Source organism: Diadema setosum, chromosome 11 (genome assembly GCF_964275005.1).
Source record: "Diadema setosum chromosome 11, eeDiaSeto1, whole genome shotgun sequence".
NCBI classification, from domain to species: Eukaryota; Metazoa; Echinodermata; class Echinoidea; order Diadematoida; family Diadematidae; genus Diadema; species Diadema setosum.
The window spans coordinates 25,313,867-25,333,446 of record NC_092695.1 but is presented as its reverse complement, the minus strand read 5'-3'; positions in this window follow the sequence as shown (position 1 = coordinate 25,333,446).

Here is a 19,580-nt window from a genome sequence, read left to right as displayed (position 1 = left end):
ACTGCTAAGCATACTAATGCGGTTGCGCCATCAGGAACCATCAAAGGAGATCACTCGTTCATGTTTTCGGCGGCGCTCTTTGCGTATGCCGCCTGCTCTCAGGCTCCGACTAGCGCCGAACGCCCTCAAAGGCAGAAAACAAGTCAGTGAGCGAGTGTAAACCCTTTTTAACGACTAGCGCCGTTAAAGGAATTACACTCACTGCACTTCCGACATAAAGACAAACCGAGAATGGCGTATGCATGTTTGTGGATTTATTGGAGAGTACAAGTTTACCAAAACAAAAAGTGCTTACCACATTACATAACATAGTTACTCATGATAACATGATAGGGTTGTACACTTTATAGACGAAAAAGTAAAAACATGATCATACCAATGCTTGTTATACACAATTATACTTTCCGGTTTCAGGATTCGGTAATTTTACACCGACAAACAGCAATATCATCCAAGTAGTAAGTGCTTTCAAACACGCCACTGCTATGTCTAACTCTGAAAGGACCCGGGTTTTCTCTCCGCAAATTTGTATTCATCTCATGACGAGCATCTGCACCGTGAAATACAACAACATATATATATGGCAGTGCTCTCTGCGTACGGGCCACCTACAGACAAGCACCCCGGATCCCGCCTCGCCTCTTAGGCCCTTGTCGGAGGACTGTAGAGCCCACTAATGTCAAAATCGACCACTAATGTCAAAACAACCACTAATGTCATAACACGTCGACGACAAATGTCATAACAACCACTAATGTCATAACACGTCGACGACAAATGTCATAACAACCACTAATGTCATAACACGTCGACGACAAATGTCATAATGACCACTAATGTCATAACACGTCGACGACAAATGTCAAAATCGGATTAACCACTAATGTCATAACACGTCGACGACAAATGTCAAAATTTCCATTTTTACTGCAAATGTCATAACACGTCGACGACAAATGTCAAAATCGGATTAACCACTAATGTCATAACACGTCGACGACAAATGTCAAAATCTCCAAATTTTACTGCAAATCTCATAACGCGTCACAGGGGCATATCCAGGAATTCCGTCAAGGGGAGGCGCCTTTACAAAATCAAAGGCTGGCGAGACCCTCCCCCCCCCCCCGCCCCATTTTCTTATTTACATTTCTGTTGCGTTAACAAAATATAGACAGGGGGCACCAGAGGGGGATGCGCCCCTCTCGATCCCCGATTGCGTCAACCGCAAATGTCAAAATTGGGTTAATCACAAATGTCATAACACGTCGACCACAAATGTCAAAACGCGTCACAGGGGCGGATGTTGCGACACGGATTGTCGCCCCTACACGGATTGTCGCCTCCTGCTCGGGGCGACAATCCGTGACGGGCGTTGGCGGCACGGATTGTCGCCCCCTACACGGATTGTCGCCTGGCGACAATCCGTGTAGGGGGCTGGCGGCACGGATTGTCGCCCGCCCTCGAAGCACATTTTGCTGGGTAATATCGTTCTGGACATAATCATTGAAATACTAACACATAACTTACATGGCTACATCCATGCAAACATGCCATGTAAAAAGTCATGGTGAGGTTTCAAGGAAGTGTGTATGTGCGCGTGCACATGATAATTTAGTGTCCGTTTGTGCGTGTGTGTGTGTGATGGAAGAATGTGTTTATTATGTCAGTTTTTTGCGTGTTTTTTAGCTGCGCGTGGGGAGGGATACCTAGTAAGCTGTTGCTGGCATTTAAAAACGTTGATATTGATTTTATCAGCAGCTTTGAATTTGATGAGTTTGTTTGGCAGATTTGTATAATTATGAATTCGGAGTGGAGCTTGCGTGCGGGCAGATGCTGCTTTTCTGCATACGGTCCATTATGTCTTATTTATCAACATTGGGAAATCGTTTCATCAGGAAGGAATGTGGTATCGGTTCGGGTGTGTGTCGGTATGTGGGAAGGGGGTTACATTTCGTTATTGCAAACGTTTGTTACTCTGAAGGCTCATTCGTCCGAAGGCTCATTATTCCGAAGGTTCGTTATTCCGAATTTCATTTTTGGATCAACGAACCTCTAGGTATAGGGAATTGTGTGTTTCGGATATTAAAATGAAGCCTCGGAAAAAACGAAACTTCGGAATAACGGAACCTTCGTGTGTGTGTATGTGTGTGTGTGTGTATTTGGGTTGGTGAATGTGGGTGTGGGATGATTTAGGTTTTGTTTAATCAGGGGTTGGTGGGTTGGGGATTGGATTTGAAGAAGGATACTGAGTAGTTATAAATGGTATGACAGATGTTGGTAGGATTTAATATTTAGGATAGATGTAGGCCCTAGATTTGTTTCGGATGGGGATGGGAGGGGGTGGTCGGGTTTTTTATGACTGATTTCATTCTAGATTCGTGTAATGTATTTGTGTTTTTTTTTATGTATATGCCCTTGTAAGTAAGAAGGTGTTACATGATCCAAACCAATGTATTCAAGGAATATAGGTTTGGTAGGGCCCTACATGTCAAAACTTTCTCGTGAAGAAATTGTTAGTAGGGTTGGTCTATAATCGAGTTATCTATGTTGAAGTGAGATTATTTGTGGTATAAATTGACAAATGGATTTGTTTCTGTTTCGAATTGCCATTTGTAACTTTTTTTTTCATATTACACCCAGAATGAGTCGATTTATGAATGATTTGAATGAAATCAATGAACATCAAGGAAAAAAGTGTTGAGTTGGTTTATTTGCATTATGAGGATTTGTTTGAGTGTTTGTTGGTGTTTGTTTGTATTACGTATGTATTAGCGGTGTGCAATGGCAGTTCGTTTGTGCTAAAATCAACTAACGATTGACAAATTTTTTACGGCGTGTGGAAATTATTCGCTCATGCATAAAGCATGCCAAATCTATTCTGGGACAAAGAATAGTGGTATGGACGTTCTAGTTTATAAGACTGATGGAAGAAAATGACTGCAGTGAAAAATGAACAAAGACAAATAACATTTGGGGAGGGTACCTCCCTCGTATGTATTTTCTCTCGGTCTCTCTTTCGCCTAGCCTGCCTCACCGCTGATATTGGTTCACACACCCCATCAACGCTGGTGTGAATTTTTTAAACACGTGCTCATACACTCTGAAGGCGTTTGTATTGCCACAGTAGCGCCGCTATATTCCACATACACACGTAAGCATACAGGCACACGTATACACACAGACAAACAAACCACTACCACCATGACCACCACACATGCACAGTTTCTACATATTGTATTATTATACTCCAAACACACACACATACACACATTTACACACACACACACACGCACACAACAAATCATACACATCACATATCATGCAGCTCACAATACACACACACACACACACGCACACACACACACACACACACACACACACACACACATATACGCATAACTTACCAGTCATACCCATCCCACCAAAGCTTAACACCGGAGGAACCACCCCGAGCCCGGGGCGACAATCTGTGACGGGGCGACAATCCGTTTCGCAACAATTTTTTTGCCAACACGGATTGTCGCCTTCGAGGTCAAAAACTGGGAACTGCACAAGCGTCACGGATTGTCGCCAGGCGACAATCCGTGTAGGGGGCGACAATCCGTGCCGCCAGCGCCCGTCACGGATTGTCGCCCCGAGCAGGAGGCGACAATCCGTGTAGGGGCGACAATCCGTGTCGCAACAGGCGGATCCAGGAATTCCGTAAAGGGGAAGTGCCTTTACAAACTGAAAGGCCAGCGAAACCCCTCCCCTTTCTTTTTCTTTTTCTTTTTTATTTCTTTTGTTCAACAAAAACAGAGACGGGGAGGGGCCGCCGCGCCCCCTCTAGATCCGCCACTGCGTCAACCACAAGTTAATGTCAAAACCCATCATTTGCATTACAGAGGCGGATCCAGGAATTCCGTAAAAGGGGGGCGCCTTTACAAAATCAAAGGCTGGCGAGACCCTCCCCCCCCCCCACATTTTCTTATTCTTATTTCTGTTGCGTTAACAAAATATAGACAGGGGGCACCAGAGGGGGATGCGCCCCTCTCGATCAGCGATTGCGTTAACCACAAATGTCAAAACTAATTGCTTGCATTACAGGGGCGGATCCAGGAATTCCGTAAAGGGGAGGCGCCTTTACAAAATTAAGGCTGCCGCACCCACCCCCATTTTTCCCCTTTTTAGTTTTATTGTTTTAACTAAAGAGAGAGAGAGGGGGGGGGCACCAGAGGGGGATGCGCCCCCTTCTCGATCCGCGATTGCGCAAACCACAAGTGTCAAAACTCACTGCTTGTAATACAGGGGCGGATCCAGGAATTACGTAAAGGGGGGGGGGGGGGCACCTTTACAAAGCCTGGCGCATCCCCCCCCCCCATCATTTTGTTATTATTTATGTTGTTTTGAAGATTTTTTTCTTTTTATTTATGTTGGGTTGTTGTTTTTTTAAAGAAAGGGGGCACATGAGAGGGATGCGCCCCCTCACGATCCATGATTGCCTGGATTCCTGGATCCAGGAATTCCGTAAAGGGGACGCGCCTTTACAAAATTAAAGCTGCCGCACCCCCTCCCCATTTCCCCTTTTAGTTTTATTGTATTAACTGAAAGAGAGAGAGAGAGAGAGAAGGGGGGCACCAGAGAAGATGCGCCCCCTTCTCGATCCGCGATTGCGTCAACCACAGATGTCAAAACTCATTGCTTGTAAAACATGGGTGGATCCAGGAATTACGTAAAGGGGGGGGGGTGGGGGTACCTTTACATAATAAAAGCCTGGCGCACCCCCATCTTTTTATTATTTATGTTGTTTTGAAGAAAAAAAAAAGAGGGGGCACCAGAGGGGGATGCGCCCGTCTCGATCCCCCATTGCCTCAACCACAATGTCAAAACTCATTGCTTGCATTACAGGGGCGGATCCAGGAATTCCGTAAAGGGGAGTCGCCTTTACAAAACATGCCGCTCCCCCCTATTTTTTTTTTCATTTCATTTCTGTTGTTTTTTAACAAAAAATAGGTAGGGGGCACCAGAGGGGGATGCTCCCCGTCTCGATACGCGATTGCGTCAACGACAAATGTCAAAATTGATTGCTTGCATTACAGGGGCCGCGGCGGCGGGTCCAGGAATTCCGTAAAAATAAGAAAATAAATAAGTTGAGGGGGGTTACGCCAGCCTTTCATTTTGAAAAGACGTCTTTGCGGAATTCCTGGACCCGCCCCTGTAATGCAAGCAATGAGTTTTGACATTTGTGGTTGACGCAATCGCGGATCGAGAGGGGACTCATACCTCTCTGGTGCCCCCTTTCTATCTTTTTTTGTTGTTGTTGTTAAAACAACAGAAATAAAAAAAAAATAGGGGTGCGGTAGCTATTTTGTTGCTGTTGTTGTTATTGTAGAAACAACACAAACTAGAGATTGTAATTTGTCATCACTGACAAATTAAGGTGATCCGATTTTTTTTTTTAATCAATGATTCAAGTCCTGATCGCAATAGGCATGACCATGCAGGTTTCATCTGTCTTCAGAGACATTGGCCGTGTGATGTTTGGATTCTCATTTAGAAAAGGGAGTCATATCTGCCATCTTTGGTACCAAATCTGTATACACTATAACGAAGATACAGCAACAAGTACATATGACCTTTGACCCCACTTTGCACAACCTAGATGGCATCTGAGCAAAAAGTGGTTATTTTGTGAAATGATTCTTGTAACATGATCTTTGCGTTTGCAAAATATGGGAAAGATAAGACATGCATTCACCAAGATACAGGATGAAACATTTGTGACCTTTGACCCTAATTTACATACCCAAGATGTTGTCCGATCAAGTAGTTATTTTATAAAATGATGTACGTAACGTGAACTAAACATGTGCAAAATATGGGGTAGATAGGGCTTGTTTTTCTTGAGTTATTGCAAAGAAAGTTGCAAAAGGAAGAAATATCTCAATACATCGAAGATTAGCTTTAATTTCAACCAAATTTTTTGACGTGATGCCAACGTCATATGAAAAAACCAAAGGGTACATTTACGATAGCCTAAAGTCTCGGCTACAACATATTAAAATTTGGGAGAAATTCACCGAAGAATAAGTGAGATAGTGATCGAGAAAGATAGTCATGTCAATTTTCATTTCCAGAAAAACTGCACTCCCATAGAGATAACACGTAAACTGGTCAAATTTGAAAAGATTACTTTGAATCCATTTTACCAGGTGATGCCGTCATCCAATAAAAATGTTGTTATATTAATGAAAGAGCATTTAATAAGCTACAATATACTGAAATTTGGGTGAAAATTGACAAAGGATAAGTGAGATACGCTCGAGTGAACTTGAAATTTGATGACGTCATTTTGAAAATTTATTTTTTTTTACTTTATTAAGAAATTTGATATCTTTTAATCATTTTTTAAGTATCGCCAACCCATGAAATGATACGTACAACTCATCAGCTTTCAAAATATGTAAAGAAAATGGGGGGTCACCGTCCATCCTGACGAGTAAAATCGGATTTAAAATTAGCGGTTTTTTTTTTTTTGCATTGTTGCACTGTATATCGCCATCGACGCGCGCGGAATTTCAACTTTGACGGGCCCGTATGACGTCATATTGAGTTGCATTGACTTGAAACTTGGTAGAAAAATTCCTTGACATTTCAGGCATCTGATAAATGTGAAAAAAACGGGAAATTTCTATTGCATATGAGCTGTGCGTGCGTATATGTGCGCGCGCGTACGCGTCCGTCCGATTTTTTCAATTTTTCAAAAAATGCTCCAAATGGTCTGAAACGTGTGCAAAAAGATTTTGAGCTCGATTGGAGCATACAAATATTTCAACGCGCGCGTACGCGCACGTTTTAATAATAAATATGAATTTTGATGAGTAGAATGCGCTTGACTTGAAATATATGTGACGTAAATTTCATTGAAAATTTCCATTCCATTAATGAGATATGAATGAAAATGTGTTTTCATATAATGACGTCATCGTGACGTCACGGTCGACTGATCACTATGATACATTAGATCAGTCATCTTTGTGGCATGATACATACATGGTATGATTTTGAACTTGATAGGCAGAGGACTTTCTGAGCTAACCTCTGCACAACTTTTGAGGAGAAATAAAGAAACAAATAAAGAAGAAGAAGAAGATTAAAGAATCAGTACAGATACAGAAGGTGATCCGAGAGGATACTCGGATCACCTAATGAAATGAAAAAAAAATAGGGCGTGCGGCAGGTTTTAATTTTGTAAAGGCGCCTCCCCTTTGCGGAATTCCTGGATTTGCCCCTGTAATGCAAGCAATGAGTTCTGACATTTTGTGGTTGACGCAATCGCGGATCGAGACGGCGCATCCCCCCTCTGGTGCCCCCCCCCCTTAAAAAAGAACATGAATAAAAAGAAAAAAATTCTTCAAAACAACATAAATAATAACAAAAAGATGGGGATGTGCCACTCTTTAGTTAAGGTGCCCCCCCCCCCCTTTACGCAATTCCTGGATCCGCCCCTGTGTTACAAGCAATGTGTTTTGACATTTTGTTGTGGTTTACACAGTCGTGGATCGAGAAGGGGGCACGCATCCCCCTCTGGTGCCCCCCATTCTCTCTCTCTCTCTCGCTTTAGTTAAAACAATAAAACTAAAAAGGGGAAATATGGGGGTGGGGTGCGGCAGCTTTAATTTTGTAAAGGCGCCTCCCCTTAACGGAAATCCTGAATCCGCCCCTGTAATGCAAGCAATGAGTTTTGTCATTTGTGGTTGACGTAATCGCGGATCGAGACGGGCGCATCCCCCTCTGGCGCCCCCTCTCTTTTTTTTCCCTTCAAAACAACATAAATAATAACAAAAAGATGGGGGGATGCGCCAGGCTTTAATTATGTAAAGGTGCCCCCCCCCCCCTTTACGCAATTCCTGGATCCGCCCCTGTATTACAAGCAATGAGTTTTGACATTTGTGGTTGACGCAATCGCGGATCGAGAAGGGGGCGCATCCTCTCTGGTGCCCCCCCCCCCCTCTCTCTCTCTTTCAGTTAAAACAACAAAACTAAAAAGGGGAAAATGGGAAGGGGGTACGGCAGCTTTAATTTTGTAAAGGCTCCTCCCCTTTACGGAATTCCTGGATCCGCCCCAGTAATGCAAGCAATGAGTTTTGACATTTGTGGTTAACGCAATCATAGATGGAGAGGGCACGCATTCCCTTATGGTGCCCCCTTCTATTTTTTAACAACATAAATAAAAAGGAAAAAATGGGGAGGTGGTGTGGAAGCCTTTGACTTTGTAAAGGCGCCTCCCTTTACGGAATTCCTGGATCCGTCTCTGTAATGCAAATGATGGGTTTTGACATTGACTTGCGGTTGACGCAGTGGCGGATCTAGAGGGGGCGCTGCAGCCCCTTCTCGTATCTGTTTTTGTTAAAACAAAAGAAAGAAAAAAGAAAAAGAAAGGGGAGGGGTTTTGCTGGCCTTTGAGTTTGTAAAGGCACCTCCCCTTTACGGAATTCCTGGATCCGCCCCTGTGACGCGTTATGACATTTGTGGTCGACGTGTTATGACATTTGCGGTTGACGCAATCGCGGATCGAGAGGGGGCGCATCCCCCTCTGGTGCCCCCTGTCTATATTTTGTTAACGCAACAGAAATAAAAATAAGAAAATGGGGGGGGGGGGGAGGGTCTCGCCAGCCTTTGATTTTGTGAAGGCGCCTCCCCTTGACGGAATTCCTGGATATGCCCCTGTGACGCGTTATGAGATTTGCAGTAAATTTGGAAATGAAGGGTTTGTTTGCAAAAACCGATAAGTCCATTTTCGAAGATTTTGAAGTACGATCTCTGTCAAAAAGCACAAAATAATACCTTTTAAATGATATATTGGTCACTACATATAAAGGTATATTTTTGAAGTTATGGTCAAAAGAAGCAAACAATTTCTTATTTTTCTCTTTATTTTTCTTGAACTTTAATCGCAAATATCTCCATTTGGCAAATATGGACTTATCGGTTTTTGCAAACAATCTCTTCAAATTTTGACATTTGTCATTGATGTGTTATGACATTAGTGGTTAATCCGATTTTGACATGCTTTGTCGTCGACGTGTTATGACATTTGCAGTAAAAATGGAAATTTTGACATTTGCCGTCGACGTGTTATGATATTAGTGGTTAATCCGATTTTGACATTTGTCGTCGACGTGTTATGACATTAGTGGTCATTATGACATTTGTCGTCGACGTGTTATGACATTAGTGGTTGTTATGACATTTGTCGTCGACGTGTTATGACATTAGTGGTTGTTATGACATTTGTCGTCGACGTGTTATGACATTAGTGGTTGTTTTGACATTAGTGGTCGATTTTGACATTAGTGGGCTCTACAAGGACTCCCTGCATGGTAATCCGAGAAGTATCCCCATCGAGTATAACTACAATGGACTTCTCTGATTGACAGGCGAGCCCACTCAACTCGGAACCCACAAGCGCGTACAGACCCATATACAAAAGCCCCCTGCATCAGAAAAGTGCTCGGCACTAGTCACAGGCGGGCGCGTCCGTGACCCGCCGGCTTTCCTCACGGTGCCTCTTGATACATAAATGGCCACAATAACAATTGTTAATAAAACAAACATTCCGAAATACACCCTTCCCTACGAGTTTGACATAACAAGTGGAAACCATTTCATGTACTGTATAAACTACATCTGCGCAGAGGCCCAGAAATGAACAATTTCCGCCATACGGGCACAGCCCGCCGCCAATACGCAGGAGAGCGGTACAGCGGTAAAAGGGGGGACGCAATAAAGATCCACGTTACACATATTTTGTTGTTGTTGTTTTGCTATACACAACGTTAATCTAGAAAGCACACATCGGGACAAGAGCTAGTTTACATCCTATAGTAAAGACATTTTATGACTATCTCTAGCCCCACAAAACATTACAAAACATTTACTACCAAACTTGGTAGTTATCGAACTCAAAACGATCTCATAGACTCCCTTATCAGTCTAATGAACACCTTTCATTACCAACCTCACTACCCGTGTCTATTATTATTATTATTTAACAACTTAGACATAGTTGCTATTGTTTAACAAAATTCTCAGTACGTGCATCAATCAAACATTGTGGTAGGTATTGATGTGCCCACGTTATTGTGAGTGAAAAGGGGCAACAAAAACAAATCACTCCTAGCTCATTAAACAGTCGTTATAGGTTTTGCCAAAGTCAGAGTACATACCTGTACCAATAAAGATTTGTGGTACATCATTATTGGTGTACCCAACGTGAGTGCAAGAGGCAACTGACACATAAAAAGACAAAAACAAAACAAAACAAAAGCAAACCACACCTAGCTCATATCACTATGTCTCATCAAGTTTCTAGCATTTGTAGATCTGTAAGATACCAACTTCGCAATATCGGCTTCATTAGAAAATATTTGAACCGATCTTCTACCGAAAAATTAGTCCATGCTTTGATATCCTCTAGGCTCGATTTTGGAAACTCTGTCTTATTTAACTCAGCTCTCCATGCTACAGAGGCTTCAAAATGCGGCAGCACGCATCATTACACTATCCAAGAAGCACACTCACATCACCCCTATTTTGAGATCACTTCATTGGTTACCAGTCAAAGATCGCATTATTTTTAAGATTTACTTCTGACTTTTCATTGCATTCAGGGCGCTGCTCCTCAGTATAACATTGACTTACTCCATAATTACATCCCTGCTAGATCTCTACCTTCATCCAACTCCGGTTCTCTGATAATTCCAAGATTCACTACAATATGGGGCACACGTGCCTTTAGCCGTGCTGCTCCCACCTTATGGAATAACTTACCTTCAGCCGTAAAAAAAAAACTGTTCTTCATCAGACCCTTTTAAAAGCAGTCTAAAAACTCACCTGTTTAAAGCCTCAATTTGATTACTCGTTACATGTATTTGATATTTGTATGTCTTTGTCTCCTTCACTTTCTCTTCCTTCCGCGCCTAGAGCACTCTGCAGAGTGGATTTGGTGCTATATAAATCATATCAATTATTAATTATCATATCAATTATCATGTCGGCTATCCCGCTTCTGAGGTCTTTTAGAAATAGTGCTATGCCAACATCGGATAAGTGTATCCCGCCCTGTCTGTAAAGAGTGGCGTCATGATGTCGGATGGCTTGATGCGTAATAACAGGAGCCCCTGCTTGCAGACAACATGCGCGTGTTCGCTTGTTCATAGCAAGGCGTATCCTATCAGCCCAATTCTGGTGGGAATCCGCAAAACGGGCGTATTTCCTCCTTGGCAGGATTTCCGACCAAACAATCATTGCTTCTGGAAGAAGTTGCTGCAATTCAAACATTGTCTCTGAGACCAGCTCCATCCGTGCTTTCTTTGGAAAAAACCCGATGTCGTTTGTACCCGCGTGGATGATGACGTGTGACAAGTTGCAGAAGTGCTGAGACGAAAGAATCGATTCCAGTCTGCTATGAACCTGGCCGAGTCGAAGCCCCCTATATCCTCTCCATTGGACTGGAGCCCGCTGCCTCATTGCTTGGACTCCCTCTCGACTGGCGAATCTCCCGGCCCAGTACGCTACCAGTCCCCAACTACCAGGATCGTACGCCGGCCTCGCCTGCCTGCAAAACAAAGAAAACTATCACCCGGCAGCGTCTAGCTAGCTCAACCAAATATTTGCTCTATGTGCCCAAGCCTTTGTATATAGTAAAATTGTCCATACTTTTCGACATAATTCACAATTTCTAAGCTGGGTTAACTCTACTAAACTGGGTTAATCATACTTGAACTGGTCTATAATCTAACATGTTAATTTAGAAAAGTTTATGTGCTCAAACTGAATGTTATAGTGAGCAAGACCCTCGTTCCTCAGCATACCACAGTATATACCAACATAACAACAACATATCCACTATTTTAGTAACTATAGCAACATGAAGCTACGAACATAAACTGTCCCCAACATGTAAGGGACTATTCTGCCCCTACCAAATTTATGCGAATGTAACGTTTATGTGTATCTGTCACCCAGCGCCCCATCTGCTGGATTACCTGCGAGTCAAAACCCGCTACTGCTGCCGCCGTGGTAGCACCTATTCGGAATGAGTGGGAGGTGAAACGCGACTCTAGTGCGCCAGCCATAGCCGGGAAAACGGGCAGATCTAACGACGTCCATATACTTGAACAACTCTCTCGCCCGGGAAGCGATTTTTTTTTCCGTAACCCTAACGCGTCGAAATTGCCAATCGTGTCACTTGAGCAAAGACTATCAGTGTACTTTGCTGGTTTTGTACGCATGCGCGTGGACTTCTTACTGTACTGCTGTACACGCACTGTACAGTATGTACACATATACCAGTGGCATGGTCGTCTGCTAACACAGAATCAGATTCGAATGTGAAGGCACGCCCTTCAAAACGGGTTTGTGTGTAGGTGTGTGTGTATGTGTGTGTGCGTATGTGTGTGTGTGTGCGTGTGTGTATGTGTGTGTGTGTGTTTAAAAAAGAAGGTGATTCAGCAGCACAAGTGTGTGCGTAAGGCAGATATGGATTGGCTAAGTAATCAGAAAGCGTTTTCTGAGATATTCATGCAGAACTCTGTGTCAAGTAATACGCTACGCATGGTACGATTTGTATATCCTAGGCCTATATTATACTGTGTGTAAGAAAAATATGATTTAGAAGCACAAGAGATAAGAATTATAATTCAGCTGCTTATTTTTGTTCAAATTAATTTCACTGTAAACATGGGCCTGATATCGATGAAATTCTAATGAAGAATATCATTTTTTTTTAAAGTTTTTTGGTGTATTATTCTGTTCGCACTGCAAGTATACACTCAACAGTAACACGTTCCCATTAATCGAAGTTCCAGAGGAAAATGAGAAGTGAGGACACAAGTCGTACATGGTAAATTGGAGCTTTATTCGAAGACGTTTCACATGAGCAAGCCATTTAGCAAGTATATCATTTTACAAAACTCAGCACTCGGTATATTGTGTACAACATAAGCAGGGAGGTGACTCACCTCCTCTCTCACCTCCCTGGTACACGGGAGGGTGCTTTTTTTCAATCAAAGTTACAAATTACTGGTCACTTTCACTGACAGCGATCACTTGTGTTCAGATTATTTATGGGCTGCCTTACGCGGCAGCCTCAAAAGTGGAGTGAGCGTCAGGACAGTGGTGTCCGTTGACAAGCCACGAATGATTTTTTTATTTATTTTTTTTTGGGGGGGGGGTAGGATAATAGTGCTGCTTGATATAATGATGTGTACGTAGGCCGTGAGGTAACAGAAATTTCATTTCAATTCAATTCAATTCGATTTTATTGTCCGTTTCTGGAAATTTGTTTTGTTAGCATGCATACAAGTTACATCGATACATACAATATACAGAGCACATGCACGTTTAACATGGATCGATACATAGACATGATAAACACACAAGAGATCTATGTCAATATCATTGTCAGAAATATATAACATTAAAGAAATATTAATCTGTATAAATCAACATTATGTTGGGTGTGGTGTGCATTAAAATACACAAGTGTGTAAATATGTATCAGATTTATAATAACTATGTAAAACTTTTAAACAATATAAATTAATACATCTTTACGTCTAAATAAGTGATTGTATATATAAAAATCTCGAAGGCTATTTACGTGCGTGTGTGTGCGTGTATAATATGTGTATACGTGTGTGAACGTACAAAAATGTAAGTCTATGTTTTTTGACCAAACCGTATAAATTATGTACATCCATACGATTGTTCTTTTGTTTTTGTTTTACAACAGCTGAGATAGTGTATGATATAGTAATTTGCTAGTCAACTGTTAGGATGGCGTTAACAGCTGTCTGTGCAGTGTTAGTGTATAGGATCGCATTTGTATAACATAAAAAATCTACGGTTTAAAGATGTTAAAAGCAATGACAGTATTGAATGAAACATTGTGCCAACATCCATGTGACGTTTACATGAATGGTTAGTCCAGCGTGGCACGACATAACTACGTGCATGTATAAGGTTGAGCCATCAACATTGGTTCGAAACCAAGATGTTGACTCCACTAGGAATTAATCACCTAAACAGTGTTCAAAAATTCATTCTGCCCCCCTCCCCCGCAGAAAAGTGATGTTTTGATGTACTCGTCACTTAATTTATGAAGAGTATTTTGATAATTTTTCCTTCGTAGGCATTTGTAAAGATATCATTGAGAAATTTATTTGAAATGTATTTTCCATGATGTTTTGATGAAGTAATAGAACTGATGTCACAGAGGTTATTTGTAAAATATTCGGAGTGATAACTAAAGAGGATGAATTTAAAATGGAATACAAACATGTATTTTAATAAAGGTCCTGTTTACCGTTGAGAACAGTTATTTAGAAAATGTTCAAGATATCACTTTTGATGCATGTGTAGGTCATCCCACATCCCACCATATAAAACGTTTTCAATAAAGCATGAAATATAAGGAGATATCACTATTTTATCACTAAACCATAACTGTAGACGGTTTAATCTGGAAACATTTTTATTATAACTACTGTACACATTTTGTATATCTAAAAATACATAACATCGATGATAATGGTTAAAATACAACGTATTTACATTGGTTGTTTCTATCCCTAACGCACATTTAAGAACTATTTTGAAGCACCAATGCTGGGTTTTTGTTTCATATGCAAAAGGTAAATGATGCCTTTACGTTAGAATATGAAATTTTGCATACATGTACTTTCTTTTCTATTCTCTTGTATAGGAAGTCGCTGGAAACGTCATAGATTGCCTGATTTTCTTGATCGATTATAATTTGTTGAAAATTAGAATGATACCTTTCTTAAGAAAGTTTTCCTCAATCTTTAACCAATATTTTCTTATTTGCCAAGGGTTTTTTTTTTGTTTTTTTTTAGAAGTTATCTTTAGTTTGGACTTCCCCTTACTTTAGGTTTCAAATACAGACCTGTAAATTCATCTATTTCAAGGTTTGACGTTGTATCTCAGATCAGCAAAAGTTGTCGATTTCTACAGCCTGGATGCATTAGAAAATGCACAGAAATTGGTTAGGAAAAACATATATCACTAATACTAAAGTAGTCATATGAACATCCCAGCTAGCAGACGGAGGTCAAAAAGACGTCTCAATTTGGTCACAACTACATGGTCAAAGTTGTCGCAAGTCTGAAAATGACCAGAAAATGACGTGATTTCAACGTCTCTTTGAAACGGATTTATCACGTCATGTTATGGACCTCCTGATGTGTTACGTCAGTTTTGCGACGTATTTATTACCTAATATTGGTGACATATTGATGACGTAAAATTTACGTCAATTTTGCGACGTAATTTTTACGTCATAAACACGTATTAATGACGCAATCTACGTTAGTTTGCAACGTATTCATAGCGTTATTTAAATGACGTATTAATACCGTAACATATACTTTGTTTTACAACGCATTTATGACGTCATATGAGCGACGTATTAACGTGAAATTTTCTTCAGTTTTGCGACGTATTTATGACGTCACATTAGAGACGAACTAAAGACGTAAAATTCAAGTCAATTTTGTGACGTATTATTCACGTCGTATTTAATAATGATAATAATAGTGGCTACTTGTATATAGCGCACAGGTCCACTTTTCAGTGCTCATGGCGCTTCAAAAATGAAAAAATATCATATATTTACATGCATATACATATTCAAACATTTCAACAAAGAAGAAAATGGTAAACGAAAGCAAATATATACCAAATAAAGAATACAACAGATATCAATTAAAAATACAATATTGATCCAATATTAATGACATACAGCAATTACAGTCCTCAGTATGAAAGGAACAGATAAGTTTTAAGTTTGGATTTGAATGACTCTGTAGATGACAGTTCCCTTAACTGAAGAGGTAACTGATTCCACAATTTTGGTCCCATAACGGAAAAAGCACGATCACCATACCCATGTTTTACTCTGGGTGTTTGGAGTAAGAATGCATCTGATGATGAACGTAGCCTTCGTGTCGGATTGTATTTTTGAACAGAATTACTTATGTATATTGGGGAAAAAGAATGAACTGAATGAATTTACGACGCATAAGTGAAGTAAAATTTATGTTGCTTTGCAATGCATTTATCACGTCATATTAATGACGTATTATAACGTGAAATTTAGGCTACATTGTTTTGGGACGTATTTATGACGTTATATTAGCGACATGTGAACGTTATGTTTCCGTCAGTTTTGCGACGTCTTTGTGAGTCATATAATTAGGCCTACGAATTATAGAGTTTTATGGTTATATCAGTTTTTTTTGCAACGTGTTTATCACGTCATATTAATGACGTATTATAACGTTGAATTTACGTTGTTTTGCGACGTTTTTATGGCGTTATATTAACGACATGTGAACGTTATGTTCACGTCACTTTTGTCACGTCTTTATGACGTCATATAATTAGGCCTACGAATTATAGTTTTGTAGAGTTATATCAGCTTGTTTTGAAACGTATTTATCACGTCATATTAATGACGTACTATAACGTGAAATTTAGGCTACATTGTTTTGGGACGTACAGTATTTATGACATTATGTTAGCGACATATGAACGTTATGTTCACGTCAGTTTTGCGACGTCTTTGTGACGTCATATAATTAGTCTTTGTGACGTCATATAATTAGGCCTACGAATTATAGTGTTATAGTTATATCAGTTGCTTTGCAACGTGTTTAACGTTAAATTTACGTTGTTTTGCGACGTATCTATAACGTTGCATTAGCGACGTATTAACGTTATGTCCACGTCAATTTTGCCACGTCTTTATGACGTCATTTTATTAGGCCTACGAATAGTTTTATAGAGTTATATTGGTTTGCTTTGCAACATATTTATCACGTCATATTAATGACCCATTATAACGTTAAATTTACGTTGTTTTGCGACGTATTTATGACGTTATATCAACGACATATGAACGTTATGTTCTCGTCAGTTTTGTGACGTCTTCATGACGTCATATAATTAGGCCTACGAATTATAGTTTTGTAGAGTTATATCAGTTTTTCAAATTCACGATTTTCTTCCGTCGAGATGTTTTCATTGCAACTGATTGACAAATTGCCCTACATCGACGTAAATAAGCACTGAATTGATCAGTAATTTTTTTTTATCATGGCTACTACTAAAAACGCTGATCAATTCAATGCTTATTTACGTCGATGTAGGGCAATTTGTCAATCAGTTATATCAGTTTGTTTTGCAACGTATTTATCACGTCATATCAATGACGTATTATGACGTTAAATTTGCGTTGTTTTGCGACGTATTTATGACGTTAAATTAGCGACATATTAACGTTATGTTTACGTAAGTTTTTCGACGTCTTTATAACGTCATATGATTAGGCCTACTAATTATAGAGTTTTATAGAGTTATATCAGTTTGCTTTGCGACATACTGTCGTCAGAATGACGACATTTTCACGTCATTACTGTCGTCAAAAACACGTCAAAACTGTCAACAATAAGACGAATTTTTGTTCAAATGGAAGATATAAAAATGACATCATTATTTAGACTTCAGAAAGGCGCAATAATTGTCGTTTGTTTAACGTAAATAAGCAAAGAAAGCAGACATCATTTAGACGCCTTAAACTGACGCCAGAAAGTCGTATTTCTGCTCAAATGGATGACGTCTAAAAGACGAAATATTTGTGACGTCTTTCTGACGTCTGGGTTATACAAAGACGTCATAAAGACGTGTAAATTACTAATTTAAAGACGAGACTGACGTCAAAAAAAGTCTTTTAGACGAAAATAAACAAAGATACTGGACGTCATTTTAACGTTTCAAACTGACGTCAATATGTCGTATTTTTACTCAAATGGAAGTTGTCCAAAAGACGTCATTGGTGGTCATATAAGAGTCGTCTTATTGACGTGTAAATCACAATTCTAAAGACAAGATGTACGTCAGAACGTCATGAGCACGTCGTTTACACGTCAATTCATGACTTTTTAACGTATATTGGAAAAGAAAACAAGGAATACATCTGAAAGACGCCTTTTCTTCAAGAACAAGGGAAATGGACGTGATTTTGACGTCAATTTGGAGTCGTGGTCAGTTGGTTTATCAGTATTTCAGTTTAAGATCTAATAAAGCGCTTGTGAGCACCTCAAGGTACAAATTAAACCTACCCTACTCCTGCAAATGTCCTAAGCCTTATATCTACGTCTACCACCTATTCATATATAGTTGCTAGCATTGTTGTATCACGTTTTAGGGGAAAAATTTGTAATGCTTTATGACATGGTTGCTAAACTAGGTCACAGCAGGCTCAATCTTAAAATATATGTTCATAAATCACGCTGAAGTTTGAATAACAAACATTTTTTAACAATAGAGTGCACAATTTCTGACACTTTTATGATTATAACCAGAATGTTTACTTTTTCAGACGTGAACAACGACCAGCTGTGACCTCGCTTTCATTTTCTTTCAGAATAACTCTTGATTATGATTTTTACGTTAGCATACACGAAACTTTGCAAGTAACGATATACTGCGCACACCTACCACACCCACACAAACACATAAACACACAAACACACATTGCACGCACTCGCACATACACAAAAAGACACACATACAAAGTGCACGGAAGGTGCAGTCATTGCACTTTCAGGCGCCCGCCCTCGAGTTTTCGGTGCAAAGAAAACACACACACACACACACACACACATTGCAACATTGCTGATAGATTCCGTACTTTTTTCCAGGCTTGGTATGGAGCTATATACTGTAGATGACCATAATATGATGGCTATCATCGTTTAAACGTATATCAGTTTCCTATAATATAAATGCATATTAAAAAAAACGCGTAAGTAGATGCTTGATGTTCCAACTTAATGAAAAGACCTTAAATTTGGCTAATATCGGGTAGTTTAATTTTCTTTTGGTTATCCTTCACCATTAGAATAAATGAAATTAATTTGTGCCAAATAGCAACACATTATAAAACGATCGTTTCAAGTCGCTTCGACAAATGTGTATTACTCATAAACTCATGAACCCACCTGGGAATCTGATACCAGTTAATGCCAGGTGATTGTTTCTATAATATATCGATCATGAAGTTTCATAAAAAGTTACGAGTATAACAAGAACTCGAGTTTTGGAGCGCGCTCGGTAACCAGCTAACACGTGTGAATGCGGCTAGTGTTCTTACACCGAACAAACAAACAAATCAGTGTTTTAATATTCAATCATTAATTATCTCCATCATTTCATTGAATCGACTTACAATAAGGGTACTAGGCCATGTGGGCATTGAAGGGAAGGATCGAGTAGGATATATTGATAGTCGCAATGCTTATTTAGACCAGGGAGGTGAGACGTTTTGTCTCGCCTCCCTGTTTAGACTGATGATAATGATAAAGCTGAAAATATGCAAGAGATTTCGTGAAGTTGTTGATGGATTGGTGACATGGAAAAAAAAAAGTATTGATAGTGCAATATGGTGGAGGATAGATTGCTTGTGGTAATATGTATGCGATGGTAATACGAGTAGCTATCATGGTGATGATGAT